This window comes from Poecilia reticulata, chromosome 15 (assembly GCF_904066995.2).
Source record: "Poecilia reticulata chromosome 15, P_reticulata-male-v2, whole genome shotgun sequence".
NCBI lineage: Eukaryota > Metazoa > Chordata > Actinopteri > Cyprinodontiformes > Poeciliidae > Poecilia > Poecilia reticulata.
The window spans coordinates 23,509,545-23,521,916 of NC_088844.1; the positions used below are offsets into that span (position 1 = coordinate 23,509,545).

General features: G+C 35.2%; 1 long non-coding RNA gene across 1 annotated transcript in view; it reads left to right on the top strand.

Annotated features, from left to right (window-relative positions):
- Positions 1-1,019: 1,019 nt before the first annotated feature.
- The window catches only part of LOC103477280 (uncharacterized), a 101,631-nt gene continuing 90,278 nt past the window's right edge, over positions 1,020-12,372 (top strand). Inside the window, exons 1-2 of the long non-coding RNA XR_014091180.1 lie at positions 1,020-2,195; positions 3,907-3,949. This is a non-coding gene — a long non-coding RNA (uncharacterized LOC103477280). The remainder of the gene's footprint in view (positions 2,196-3,906; positions 3,950-12,372) is intronic.

Sequence of the window (12,372 nt, forward strand, 5' to 3'; positions counted from 1 at the left end):
TGCCAATTTATAGCACAATCAAGTAACTATGTTGCCTTCAGTTGTTATAAAAATGCAGTACATATCAAACATTATTTGAAAAAGAATTTGACTTGCAAAATTGCCGCCTTGAAATTGGGCCTCTGTCTCTTTAAAAGGCTCCTACGTCTTAAAGCCGGAGCTTTAAGAAGCGTGGTTTGTTAGAGCAAGCGTTTAAGCATCCTGAAAGACTGTCACGGGAGATTAAATAATTCCACAAACATGCAAGAAAGAATCAAAGCAACACTCCAGGGAATAACATTATAACATGATGTAAAGCTCAGAAAAGTAGATTTTTCATTATACATCCCTTTAAAGAGGTGGAATTTGATCTATAATTTACATGAGTGCAGCTGGTTGGAGAATCTCATCTCACCATCTCATTGGTAGAGAAGGACCATCTAAGGGGAACTAAACAAGTGTAACCTAAATAAAGTTTAATTTGCTATTCATTACTAAAACAGCTGGGACTTTGTTGCACTGTAAATGGTTTTCATTATGCCTTGAAAAGTATATACGTATATATGCAGACATAAACTCTTCACATATGTTTAGGTTTCTGGAGGAACGAACAAAGTTAGAAAGACACTTTCTATAGCTGCAGTGGAAAAGTAGGTCACTCCAGTGTGAAGTAGAGAAAATCCAACCTCTGCATCTTTATCTCCTACCAACTTTAACATGATGCATTTACTTGGCTCGAAATCGAGAAATCAAAAGTTCATTCTTGCCAAGTTTGCTTTTCTTCAGAGCACATACTCTGTATATATATTTATCTACAGAATACAAAGACCCGATAATGCTGTGAACCAGACAATGCTGAATTCTCAAGTTGGTCAACTTGAGTTAGATGAGAATTTTATTTTTTTTTACTTTCACATTACAATTTAAATCTTCCAGATAAGGCATGACTGGAAAATATAGAAATATCCAATAAAGTGCAATATTGCAAAGTCAATACAGTGTTGCTCAATTTTAGTCAAAACATGAAGAGGTTTTAAAGCATTGCAACACTCACAACAATTTGTCACACTCATGGTCTTTGTTTGTGTGAATATCATTTAATTTCTCTGTGTTTATTGTTTTTCGTTGCTAGATTTCTTGTGTATTTGCAGTTATTTCCTTCAGATCATCATCAGGTTCTGTACTTTGATTCAGAATCTTTTACATCCTTTTTCACTCCTGTGTAAATTAGGCCCAAAACACACCGGATCCGTGATTTATGCAGCAATTAGAAATAATTAAAGTCAATGGAGCCTCACCGACTGCTAGCGATTCCCTGGAACTGCTTTTCCAATTGTCCGGTCAAAATACATCCCAGGTCTATTTTGATAGGAACTATGGAAATGTCATGAGTGAGACAGGAAGTACGACATGATAGCAAAATAAAACACATCTGCTTTGAGGGAAAATACAAACTAAGATATTTTATTTGCAAAAAAAAAAAGTTGTGTACTTTTTCATGGTAGGACCTCAGACAAACGAAGAGAAAAGAAAAACTGTGAAAAAGCGAAACTCTTCAAGCAGCAACTGCAGTTTGTGTTTGCACTGGCAGGATTCCCAGTACATATTCTGTCATGAATATTTGCTCTTATGAGTTTGGTGGTGCATTGAGTTGGAGCCTGGGTGTCAATAAAAAATCAGATCAGATTGTGAAAAGTCTGATGTATGTTTTGGACCTTACGCTGCGCTCCAGTTGTGCTCGGAATCGGGACGCCTTCCTAAAAACAGATTTTCCACTGGGAAACGGATCAACTCTGACTATCCCCAGTTACGACTTGCAAAGCATACTTTACGTTTCAATATGGTCGCTCCTCGCATCAACAGGAGTAAGATGTGGTGTAAACATATTTATTTTACAAAACACAAAGTAGGCTACATCTAAAATCAATTTTACATGTTGAGCCTCCAACTGCTTACAGAGAGTGAGCTTAAAATGTTGTTTGTAAGAAGTACTGCAAACAATGTCTATGGGCGTCGCCATGTTGAAATGCGAACTACTTTTTAAATAGAATGCTGTTACTTCAAACGTCAAAACCAGCGCAGAGTTATGACTTCCGAGGGAACGTGAACTCAGCATTAGTTCCCTCTCTTCCCTCTTTGCTTTCTTTGCCACAGCTGTACCGCATTTCCCCTGATTAGTTTTCCCGGTTCCTCCTGTCACTTCGCTTCTCAGTTAGGTACGTTTTTCTTTTCTTTTTTGTTTTTCTGTTATGTTCTCTATTCAGTGTTGGAACACAGTTTTTATGCCAACTTTCCAGACTTTTTCCTGACTTAAATTTTTAATAATTTTCAATTTTCACCCAATTTACAAACTAGAAATGCAAAAGTTGGAAGCAGGATGGATGGTAGTTATAATTTCATACATTATTTCAGTCTTTCTTTTTAAGCTGTGTTTTAAATTGGCCCACAATGAAGACTGATGTTTATGAAATAATTTTTATTATTAATTCTAGTAACTCTGTTAACATCTAGTTATACTTTTAACATTTCTGAATGCATCATTCTTCATTACTCCTGTTTTTATTTGTATAAAGAATTTCAATCTAGTTTTGTTCTTGTTACTTTAACATAAAAACTTTGCTCTTTCTCACAGCTCACCAGTTGTTGGCAATCTGCCATTTAGCAGCTAGTTTTAAAATATTTCCACTGGTTTTCAGGGAGAACCTGCTTATAAAATAAAGGTCAAGAGACTCATTCTCTTCTGAACTTTTTAATATCCTTAACAAATGTTTTCTCTGTTCACATTTGGCTTTTTATATGTAAAAATAAATCGGCATGGTGATCAGGCAGCAGAAGTCACTGCTCTTGCATACACACGGATACATTTTTATGGGATTACTTCAGAGGGATTATTAAAGACTGATTATGTGTCCTCATGGCAGAGGGATCTTTTTTTCTTTTTTTTTTTTTAAAGGAGTAGCTGGTTCAGGACTATTGTGCAGTCCTTGAGAAATCTCAAAGGGTGGCTTACTCTGCAGAAATAAGCTGCTCCAGTGTGAGATTTAAATCGGCAGCAATATGCTTTGCTGTTTTTATTCGGCTTTGCATTTCCTCCCAATGTTTACATGAAGGATAATGATTGACAAGCGAGAAAATTGATATATATTTTTTTAAGTAAACCTGTTGGGCCTATGAGTTATAAATACTATGCATCTCTTTTTTTTAATCGCTGGAACATTTCTGTCAGCGCAGTCATTTTGTTTTTGTGCAGCCAACACTGTTTCTTTTTGGAGAGGGCAAAGAATCCTGTTCTGGAGTTGGAGAATATTAGAGAATTGTATAAAAATTTAATGCAAGTCTTCAGGGACTATCATGTTTTATCCAGCATATTGTCAGAGATGGCTCCATTGTTATAATATAAAAGATTTTTTTGTTGTCACTGCTTTTGATTTCTGTGTTACTTCAGCTTTATTTTGATTACTCGAGTTCTTTTAATTTCCAGATCTGTTTTTCTCTGTTTAGGCAACAGTTTAATTCTTTTTCATGGGTTTCCCATTTATTTATTGAAAACTATTGGAGATTAAAACATATTTTTCAGGAGAGACATTAGCAAGAAGGCGTCAACATGTATAACAAACCTCACAACAAAAGAAATACAACTGATATTTAGCACTAACAAACAAACATTAAAAAACTGAGCAAAACAAAGAAACAGGAAGGCCAAAAACGGCTACCAACATGGTGACTGTTTTGTTGTTCCTCTTCCCCAGAGACATTTTGAAGTCTTTTAAATTATTCAATTAGGGATGTTTAAAGACCTACTACTTACTGTCCCTTAGCTGTTCCTTATCCAGTAATTACCTCCACCTGCTTCACATTACAGCCTCCACAGCATTGTTTACGATGTCATTCTTTTGTCATATTGTCCTGTTTTGTTTTTTCTTCCAGTTGTTTCAGCAGTTTGCTTTCCTTCCTGTTTTCCGTTGATCCGGTAAGTTCTCTGTTTTGTCGATTTTACCCCCTTACTGCCTTTATTTTCAATTACTTAGTTTTCTGGTTATCAAACAACATATAAACCAAGTAAATATTTTTGATTCATAGTGTGTTACTATAGCACATGACCACCTTCCTAAAATAACAACCTGAGTATTTATTTATTTATTTTTTTTTTTGTCAAAAGGGATTTTGAAAGAGGTGGTGGCACATTTTGTTTTTTATCCAAAATTAGTTTTGGCAAGAAAAACCATGATCATTTACATAGTAACACCTATATTATGAAAAAGGGCTTCCAATATGATCATTGGTATCTGTTGAATATGCCTCAACAGGCAATAAGCCACTTTGGCTGTCTGGAGGTGTGTGGAAATAGTACAATTTTCCACTCTGAGGTATTCATTCATTCATTCATTCATTTATGAATTACTTTAAAAACCAAAGGCTACCAAAGGGCTGTACAGGTTAATAAGAAAATAGAAATTTCACAAACAAAAAATCACTAATAAAAGGTATAAAAGAAGCCAGGACTGAGATGGCTACCTCCATTTACTGTTTTACAATCACTGCATGTCTCACTAATATTCAGTTACGTAGAGACGGAAATAATGGTGTTCATGCATAGATGCACCTGATCAAAAATTACATCTATGAGGATGCTGCCAGAATTGTATTATTTAAAGTCCTTTTTTTATTTTAAATGTCATTTGTAGGTAAATTAGAGTGATTGCATTTTTTGCACTGATGGAGTCAAATGCAAGTTTGAAGTGTTAAAAGTGTAGAGCTTTCAAATAAAATCAACCAAATCTCTCAAAAAGTCCTTAAGTTTTTTTTTCTACCTCTGGATTTCTTGTAATCCCTAAACTATCTCCATCATCATCATGATTTTTAGATCCCATCTCTCAAGTCAACTTAAGGGATTTCTTTTTCCTAAAAAAAACAAACAAACAAAAAAAACAGTTTATTGATGAAAGTTAGTGAGGTCTTCATTTTTTCATCAGCTTGAATACATCAAAAACGTGTCTCCATTTTTTTTTTTTTTTATAATCCGTCTAGACCTGGGTGCTCAAGTCCCCGAGAGTTACCAACTTGCAACTTTTAGATGCATTTCTTCTCTTGTACACCTGGACCAAAAAAGCTTGTTAGCAGGCCTCTGCAGAGCTGAGTCACTGTTAGATTATTGTGAAGCAGAAAAAAAAAACTAATTCCAGAAACGGATATGCTCAGCTCAAAAAACACCTGTTTTAGGTTACAATTTTAAAGAAGTCAAAAGAATTTGAGGCAAAGCTTCAATTGAAGTTTTCAGCATGTTTAGTTGGCTTTGTTACTTTTTGTAAGTATGTGGTTTTTATCTCAAACTGATTGACTACAGATTTCTTACCATTTAGCTAAACCCCAGACTGAAAGAACTTATAGTTTCCACATTTATTTAGTTATCGGAAAAATGTCATGAAGTTCTAATCCTCACTGAAATTTTCAGTCAGGGCAGCATGAAAGGGAAAGTATTAGTATGCAGACCTTTCTCTAGATTTACCTTAACTTTTTAAATAAAATATGGATGAAAGATTTCTCTGGAGAAGGACATCGAGGTGGAAACTGTAGAATGATGGAAACTTTAGCCTCTTCAACCTTCACTGACTGTTAAGTTCAATATTGTGGAAGAAAAAATAAAAAAGCTTTTTTTTCTCTGTTGACTTTATTATGAAACAATTATTATAAAGCCTTGAAAAATTGATTTCTACACCAGTTATTTGGTTTCTTGATCTTGAATTTGTTTAGCAGGGGTTAAGTATTGTTTTTAACAATATTTTAGCCTACTTCATGTTGTCAGATGGGTTCTACTTAAACGCTTTGTTGGCTCAAAATGTCTGGCAGTAATTTAGTTGAAATTTGACTTCTAAATGTGATTAATCAATGTTTAATTTTTGTTTTAACAAAGGAGAAATTACATTTTGGAAAGATTTATTTCCCTTAAGCATTACTTTCAATCTAAATTGGATCAATCTACATTGGATTTACTCAATTTAGATTGATTTCAGACTCAATCAGATTTCTTTCCTATGAAGTAATTGAGTATGATAGAAACTTACCAGAAGCACAACGGTCAAGAAGCAAATGCTTTTTTCCCCCCACCATACCGCAAGGCATAGAGCACAAACAGGACACCTGGTATAACGGCTGTGGTCAAAATTGTCTGAGAAAAAAGCAGCACTTCATTAACAAAATAATCCCAATCCACATAAAATCCTATTATTTTCTGCTGCAGGTAAAATCTGAAACGGCGCGGTGTTTCTCTTCTACTCTTAACTAAGGCACAGCATGTGTATTTCTGTGATTTTGTGCCAAACTTCCAACAGGCCACTTTATGAATTTGTATTTATCTCTGACATTGTGTTTTCTGCTGTGCACAGCTGCATTATTTTGGGCCACTTTGTTCACATTAAGCACAGCCACAATAAGGGGCTTCATTTTCTCTTTTCCTGCAGAGATGAGAAAAATGTCAATTGTCTTAAGGGGATTAAAAAAAAGGTAGTTTATGTTTAAAAATGCCTCATTCTTATATCCGTCTGCCATGAGTGTTCATGGGTTTTTCCTCTCATCAGCATAACGACTTTCTTTTTTTTATCAGTTCTGCTTGATTTATAATACAGAAGGTTTCTGATTAGTATTTCTGTGAGCGTGCTGCTGAGTCACTCTTTTATTTGGGATCCCAGGGGATCTCTGATGGCCGGTGGTTCGTCGTGGTCTACGGACATCACAGCTATTCATTATTCTGCTCTCCTGCAGTACTATTTGTGGTGGATTTTTAAAAACTTGATTAATAATTACCAACCTGCTTTTCTTTGACGGCCACTGCCTCACCAGATGAAGAGGCAAGGAGATTTTCTGGATTCCTCAGCATGCCAGCAGCACCCTGTGTGCTTCCTAATGGCCTTTTCTGTTTATATAAGTAATAACATCTGCTCTGGTGACAGCAAGCATTTTCTTTCCTACATACTGAGAACCAATAATGTGTGCCAAGGTCTTGCCCCACCCCCTTCAGCCGCGTAATAAACGGCACCCATTGCTCTTTGGATCTGGTCTTCCCCATGCATCTCTCTCTTCTCTGCCCCAGAAATCTGTCAGTGGTGCACTTTGATGTCCTTCCTCTTGTGCCTTACCCTTCTGTGGATCTTCTTTTTCAGGCTCAAGCTTTTATTTTTTCTTTTATTGTTGAGCTGTTAATCTGCCCCCATAGAGAGAGAAGCCTTTTTTTCTTTCCTGGAGTTGTGCCTGATACCTAGGAAAACATCTTAAAGTGCACAGAAGTGTTTTAAATACACTTAAGCTTGTAACTTTGACTGATCTCTGAGCAAATTTGTACAGGGTGGTGGTGTTTTCTGCTTTAAAAATATTCAAATGGAGGAGTCATTCTCACATATAGTCATTTGGTATTTAACAATTATTGGCAATTTAAACTCTACTGTGGTAAATTCACATCAAATTCCATTTTGCTGTCAAAGTAATCCCAAAGTGTACTTAATTTATCGAACTAAAATCACAAATCTGCATCTAGTACCTGTTCAAAGTAGTAATCTCTACTTAAACCATCCAGTAGATGACTCCAACCACTTTTTTTCATGTTTATTAGGCTAATGTAAATAAAAATTCAGATAGTATGGGGGTTATCTTTTGAGTTTTGCTTAATTCCATATTTATCAGTGTTTTGCAGACTAGATTTATAACCTCATCCCTCATCTGAAAAAGTAGGACAAACTTCAATAATAATTTCTGCTGTTTCTTCTTGTTCTTCCAAGTCACCAGTGTGTGCAAACTGGACAAATACACCACACTCTTACTTTGTGAAGCCAAAAAGAGATGGGTTGTTTGGCTCCACTGTTTTTAGCACTGGGATCTGCAATCACAAACTGTTTTTTGGTGAGGCACTTTTATCTCAAAATATGCTTATCATTGTTGTGTTTTAAAATAAAGTTGCAAGAAGAGACATAACGGGAAACTTTAATTCCTGTGACATGTTGAAACTTTCAGCAGATGGGTTTGGCCTTTTAGAAATAAGTGGATGTTATCAAAGTTATAAAAGTTCAATTTACAGACAGGTTTTCCTTCTTTGGCCTTTTACAGTCATCTTTCATGCATAATATTGTATGCATTGCACACCTTTCCTCTTAAAAGTTGCTCAATTTGACAAAAAAGTGACTCATGTTTTTTTTTTCTTTTCCAGAAAGGTCAGATCAGTCTGCTTAATGTAAGAGTTTGCTAAATTTGAAAACACACACATCTGGGATAATGAAAGGTCATGCAACCCCTGTTAAGAGCTTAAATTGAGATGTTTATGGGGCTTCATTCAAATGCTGAGGTATTTTGTGGGGGACACTTGATTATTCTACGCATTATTTTCCAGATGGCCAAATTCAACAGCAGCATTTAGTCTTGAGGAATGTTTCTCTATCCAAATGAAAAGATTCAGATATTTCAGGTCAGATTCATGAACGTTTTACTTTACAAATGCTTTGCCACAAAAAATAAATGAATAAAAAATTCTGTTCCCTTAGAATCATTCAGTCTGTTTTGTGTTTTAGGTCAATTAGGACCAAAAATATTTAGTTGTGTGAAAAATCCTACAACAATGTCATAACTGTGAAAGCATCCATTAGGTTGAGTCACACCGTTTGAGCTAACCGGAGGCACATCATTATAAAACATAAAACACCTCAAACACTTTTCCTGTAACTTTGTGAAAAAAAATAAAAGAAATCATGTGGACCTTAACAATCTAGATGGAAATTAAGGTGCAGGCCCCAATTATTTGCACATACAAGCAGCCATCATGGTGTTATAAAATTAAATGTGTTCTCTATCCAAGAGATTAACATATTTTAGTAAGAAATAAGATGAAAACTTTGTAAAAATACTGGCTAAACCTAATAACACTGTGTCATTATCCATTTATGATGAATAAATGAGCCTGCCGTTGTTGTAGGAACAAAGTGACTTTGGTCATCACCAAGACTTGCACTCAATCCCATAGAAAATTTTCAGTTTGAATGGTGGGAAAATTGCTCAGTTTTTACTTCAGGATTTAAAAAAGGACCTTTACTTGCCGATACTTTAGTCACCTATTCCAGCAATGGTGTTTTTGTTTGGGGGGTTTTTTCATAGGAGGATGGAAAAGAATAAAAAGGCTTTTAAAGAACCACTGACCTATTTGTTTGGCTGTTAAAAATCAGCAGCCTGTCATATGAATGAGTTACTCGACCTTTTAGAAGGAGCGATAATCGTAATATAAAATTTGGCGCACTGTGAGTTGGGTTCAGATTTCTTTAATATTCGCAGAACCAAGCCACCCTGCTCTTTCTAAATCTCTTCCCTATTTATACACAGCACATTTCTTCTTTTCTTATATGTTGCATAAAAAAAGTTAAATGGCTCCACAGTTTTAAAATGAGAACAGGTCTTTTCATAGTTCACAAAGTTCAATGGAAATTAAGGCCACAGTGAAATTCCAATATTCACTGACCTTTTTAGTTCTGATTTGGTTTTCACTGATTATCAGGAAAAATTTTATAGTCTCTTGAATGGTGGACTATTTCTACTGGTCTCCAGTTGGCTTCAGCTGTTTGAGACAAATAGCTTTTTGTACAAAGCATATTTTGGGGACCAGTTTGGTTCAAAAGGCCAAAACTCATTAAAAATTAAATCCACTTTATGACTGTGAAAATCTCCATCGGGCATCGTTTGCAGGCAGTTCCATGTTAGACATCTGGATAATCACAGCTGCAGCCTCATTACGAGGTACTCTGTAAATGGCAAGTTTTCAGTATTACCACTTAACAGTCATAATCATTTATGTGTAAAGGTTTTGCATTAAATAATCTCTGTGAAAATCACTCTCTCTACTGAGGAACCCCACTGAACGTTTTCACATTATAACCACAAACTTTTTAGTATTTAATTTTAATATTTTTGTTTGCACCATTTCTATTTCTTCTTTTTGTGGGAGGGGTAACTGCGGAGGAGCTGCTGAGATCAATAACTCAGGTGGGAAAATGCCGATAGGAGTAAGGGTTGCATAAAGAAAGCTGTTGCTGAAAGTAGGAATGTTTGCAATTTGCTGCAAGCCATGTAAAGCAGTGACTCATCAATCCTTACTGACGAGACGAAGTCAACAAAATATTTTAGTTTTTTATTAATTTACTTGAAAATAACCTTAAACACAAATTTTAGAGCCTCAAAGTGTGAAGTTATGGTAGGAAAAAAAAGTCATGCTCAGTCTCGAAGCTTTAATTTCAGCTGACTCAGAGCTGAGAAGCCACACTCACTTAGATGTTTCAGTGGAAGGACAATCGCTCATCATAGCGCCTCTGTGAATTTGCCATCATGTGATAGCCCCTCTAGCTGACTCTGTTCCTTTATGACATGGTGATTTCTGCGTTCACTCCAAAAGTGACACACATCCAGTCATCATCCCATTGTTTCTCAGGAAAACGAAACTCAATTAGCAGAACTTTTGTATCCTCGTCTATGTTGTGAAATGATGAGTTTATGCAGATTTGATCATCCAAATGGCATGCATGTAAACACTTGTTCTGATCATGTTCTGATTGTGGCAAATTGACCTCACTGCGCAGCAAGTCAATGACCCAAAACATGCAGCCAGAGCAACAGTGAATGACTAAACAGGTTTTAAGAACTAGACTGGGCCATTTTACCACACATATGCTTTATTTCATATATTTGCAGTTCCTGACCTGGAGGTGAAGTATGAACAAAAACCTTAGTCTCTACATTTGCAAAACTGGTAGAAACTGATGTTTAAAAGCAAAAATGGTTCTTTATTAGTAGACAGAACACTGATTCAGTTTTTATGCCTGACTGATTCACAGATCAGAATTAACTTTAGAAAGACTAATGTGAAACACTTCTCAAGAACTACAGGTTGTTTTGTTCATTCCTGTAGAAGGCTTCACCGTTTTTTCTTCAGTCCAGACTTATTTATTCTCCTTCCTCACATCCATTCCTTCTCCAGTGAAGAGAATAGTCTAAATGACGGCGTGTTTCTATGTATATGATGGCATCTTGGACTTCAGCTGCACAGTGATTAAAATGCTTCAGATGGTCCTGAAATTTGATTGTTTGCTCACATTCCTATGTTTGAGTTTTATCACTATAGATATTGTCTGTAACTCTATTTATTCATGGTAATCTTTATCCCTTTTAGGACATCCTATGATATTTGTAAAAATATGAATATGACTATATAATTCAACCAATAGACTAAATTCTACTGTAAATTTGATTCTACTTAATTTTAAATGGGTATCAAAAAATGCTTTAAAAATAATAGCAATTTTTGGTCTCTTTTATTGAAGCCTTTTTACATTGATTGCATTTAGAAATTTGATTTACCTTCTGAATTTCTATACACAAGTCAACAAAAATGTCCATGCTGTATTTTTCATTCTTCTAGACAAGAGGGGTGACCTTGCTGCTGTTAAAATTGCTCAGACTTTGTCAAAGCTTCAGTTTTGGTAACAATCTTTACATTAACTTTAGTTTATTAGTTTAAATAATAAGCTAATAAAATACTGATGGCTCCATAGTTTGAAGTTCAAAGTTCAAACTGTGGAGCCATCCACAGTTGGAAATACTTTTCTTTTCATGGATTTTTTCTTTTGACTCCTGCCTTACTAATGCTTGTAGCTTTGACTTTTGAGACCTTTTGATTTCTTTTGTTTTTATTTACAGATCGGCGAAAATATTTTTTTATATTTATGTACAAAGGATGAAAATGAATTTTTACATTTGCATTGTAACTTATGATTGTGTACAACTGCTTGGATTCCTCAAGGTTGGTATTTGGGTGTCATCATGCTATTTTTCTTTCTGCTGTCTACAGTAATAGGAATGTACTGAGTGATGTTCATGACCTTGGAAAAAAAGTATATTAAAAGAAGTATTGAATATAAAAATATTTTTTAAAGCGTGACTCATCAGAAGTGGTGAATCCAGCTTGCGGTAAAAAAAATGGCTCAGTATTTTTTGAGATATGCTCATGTATTTTTCACAGTAGTTTGTTGGAACCACAGATGTGTGGAGCGACTAATAACTATTGCAAATTCCTTCTACATTGACTTTAAATGTCACAACGGGTAGGTGCCTCCATTTTCCGTCATATTCCTGCCATTACAAACATAATGGCAATATATTTGCATCTCCAAAGCAACATTTTTCACAACTAAATTTCAACAAAATCACCTATGGCACAGTTATTGGTAGCCCCAATAGTTCATTTTTAAATAAATTCAACTTAAGTTATTCAGAATTGAATACAAAAATAATGCACTAGACCCAAAATGTAACTTTAGTATCTATTTCCATCCCTAGACTAATTATGCAGAAAATCTGTTGGATATGATGAAT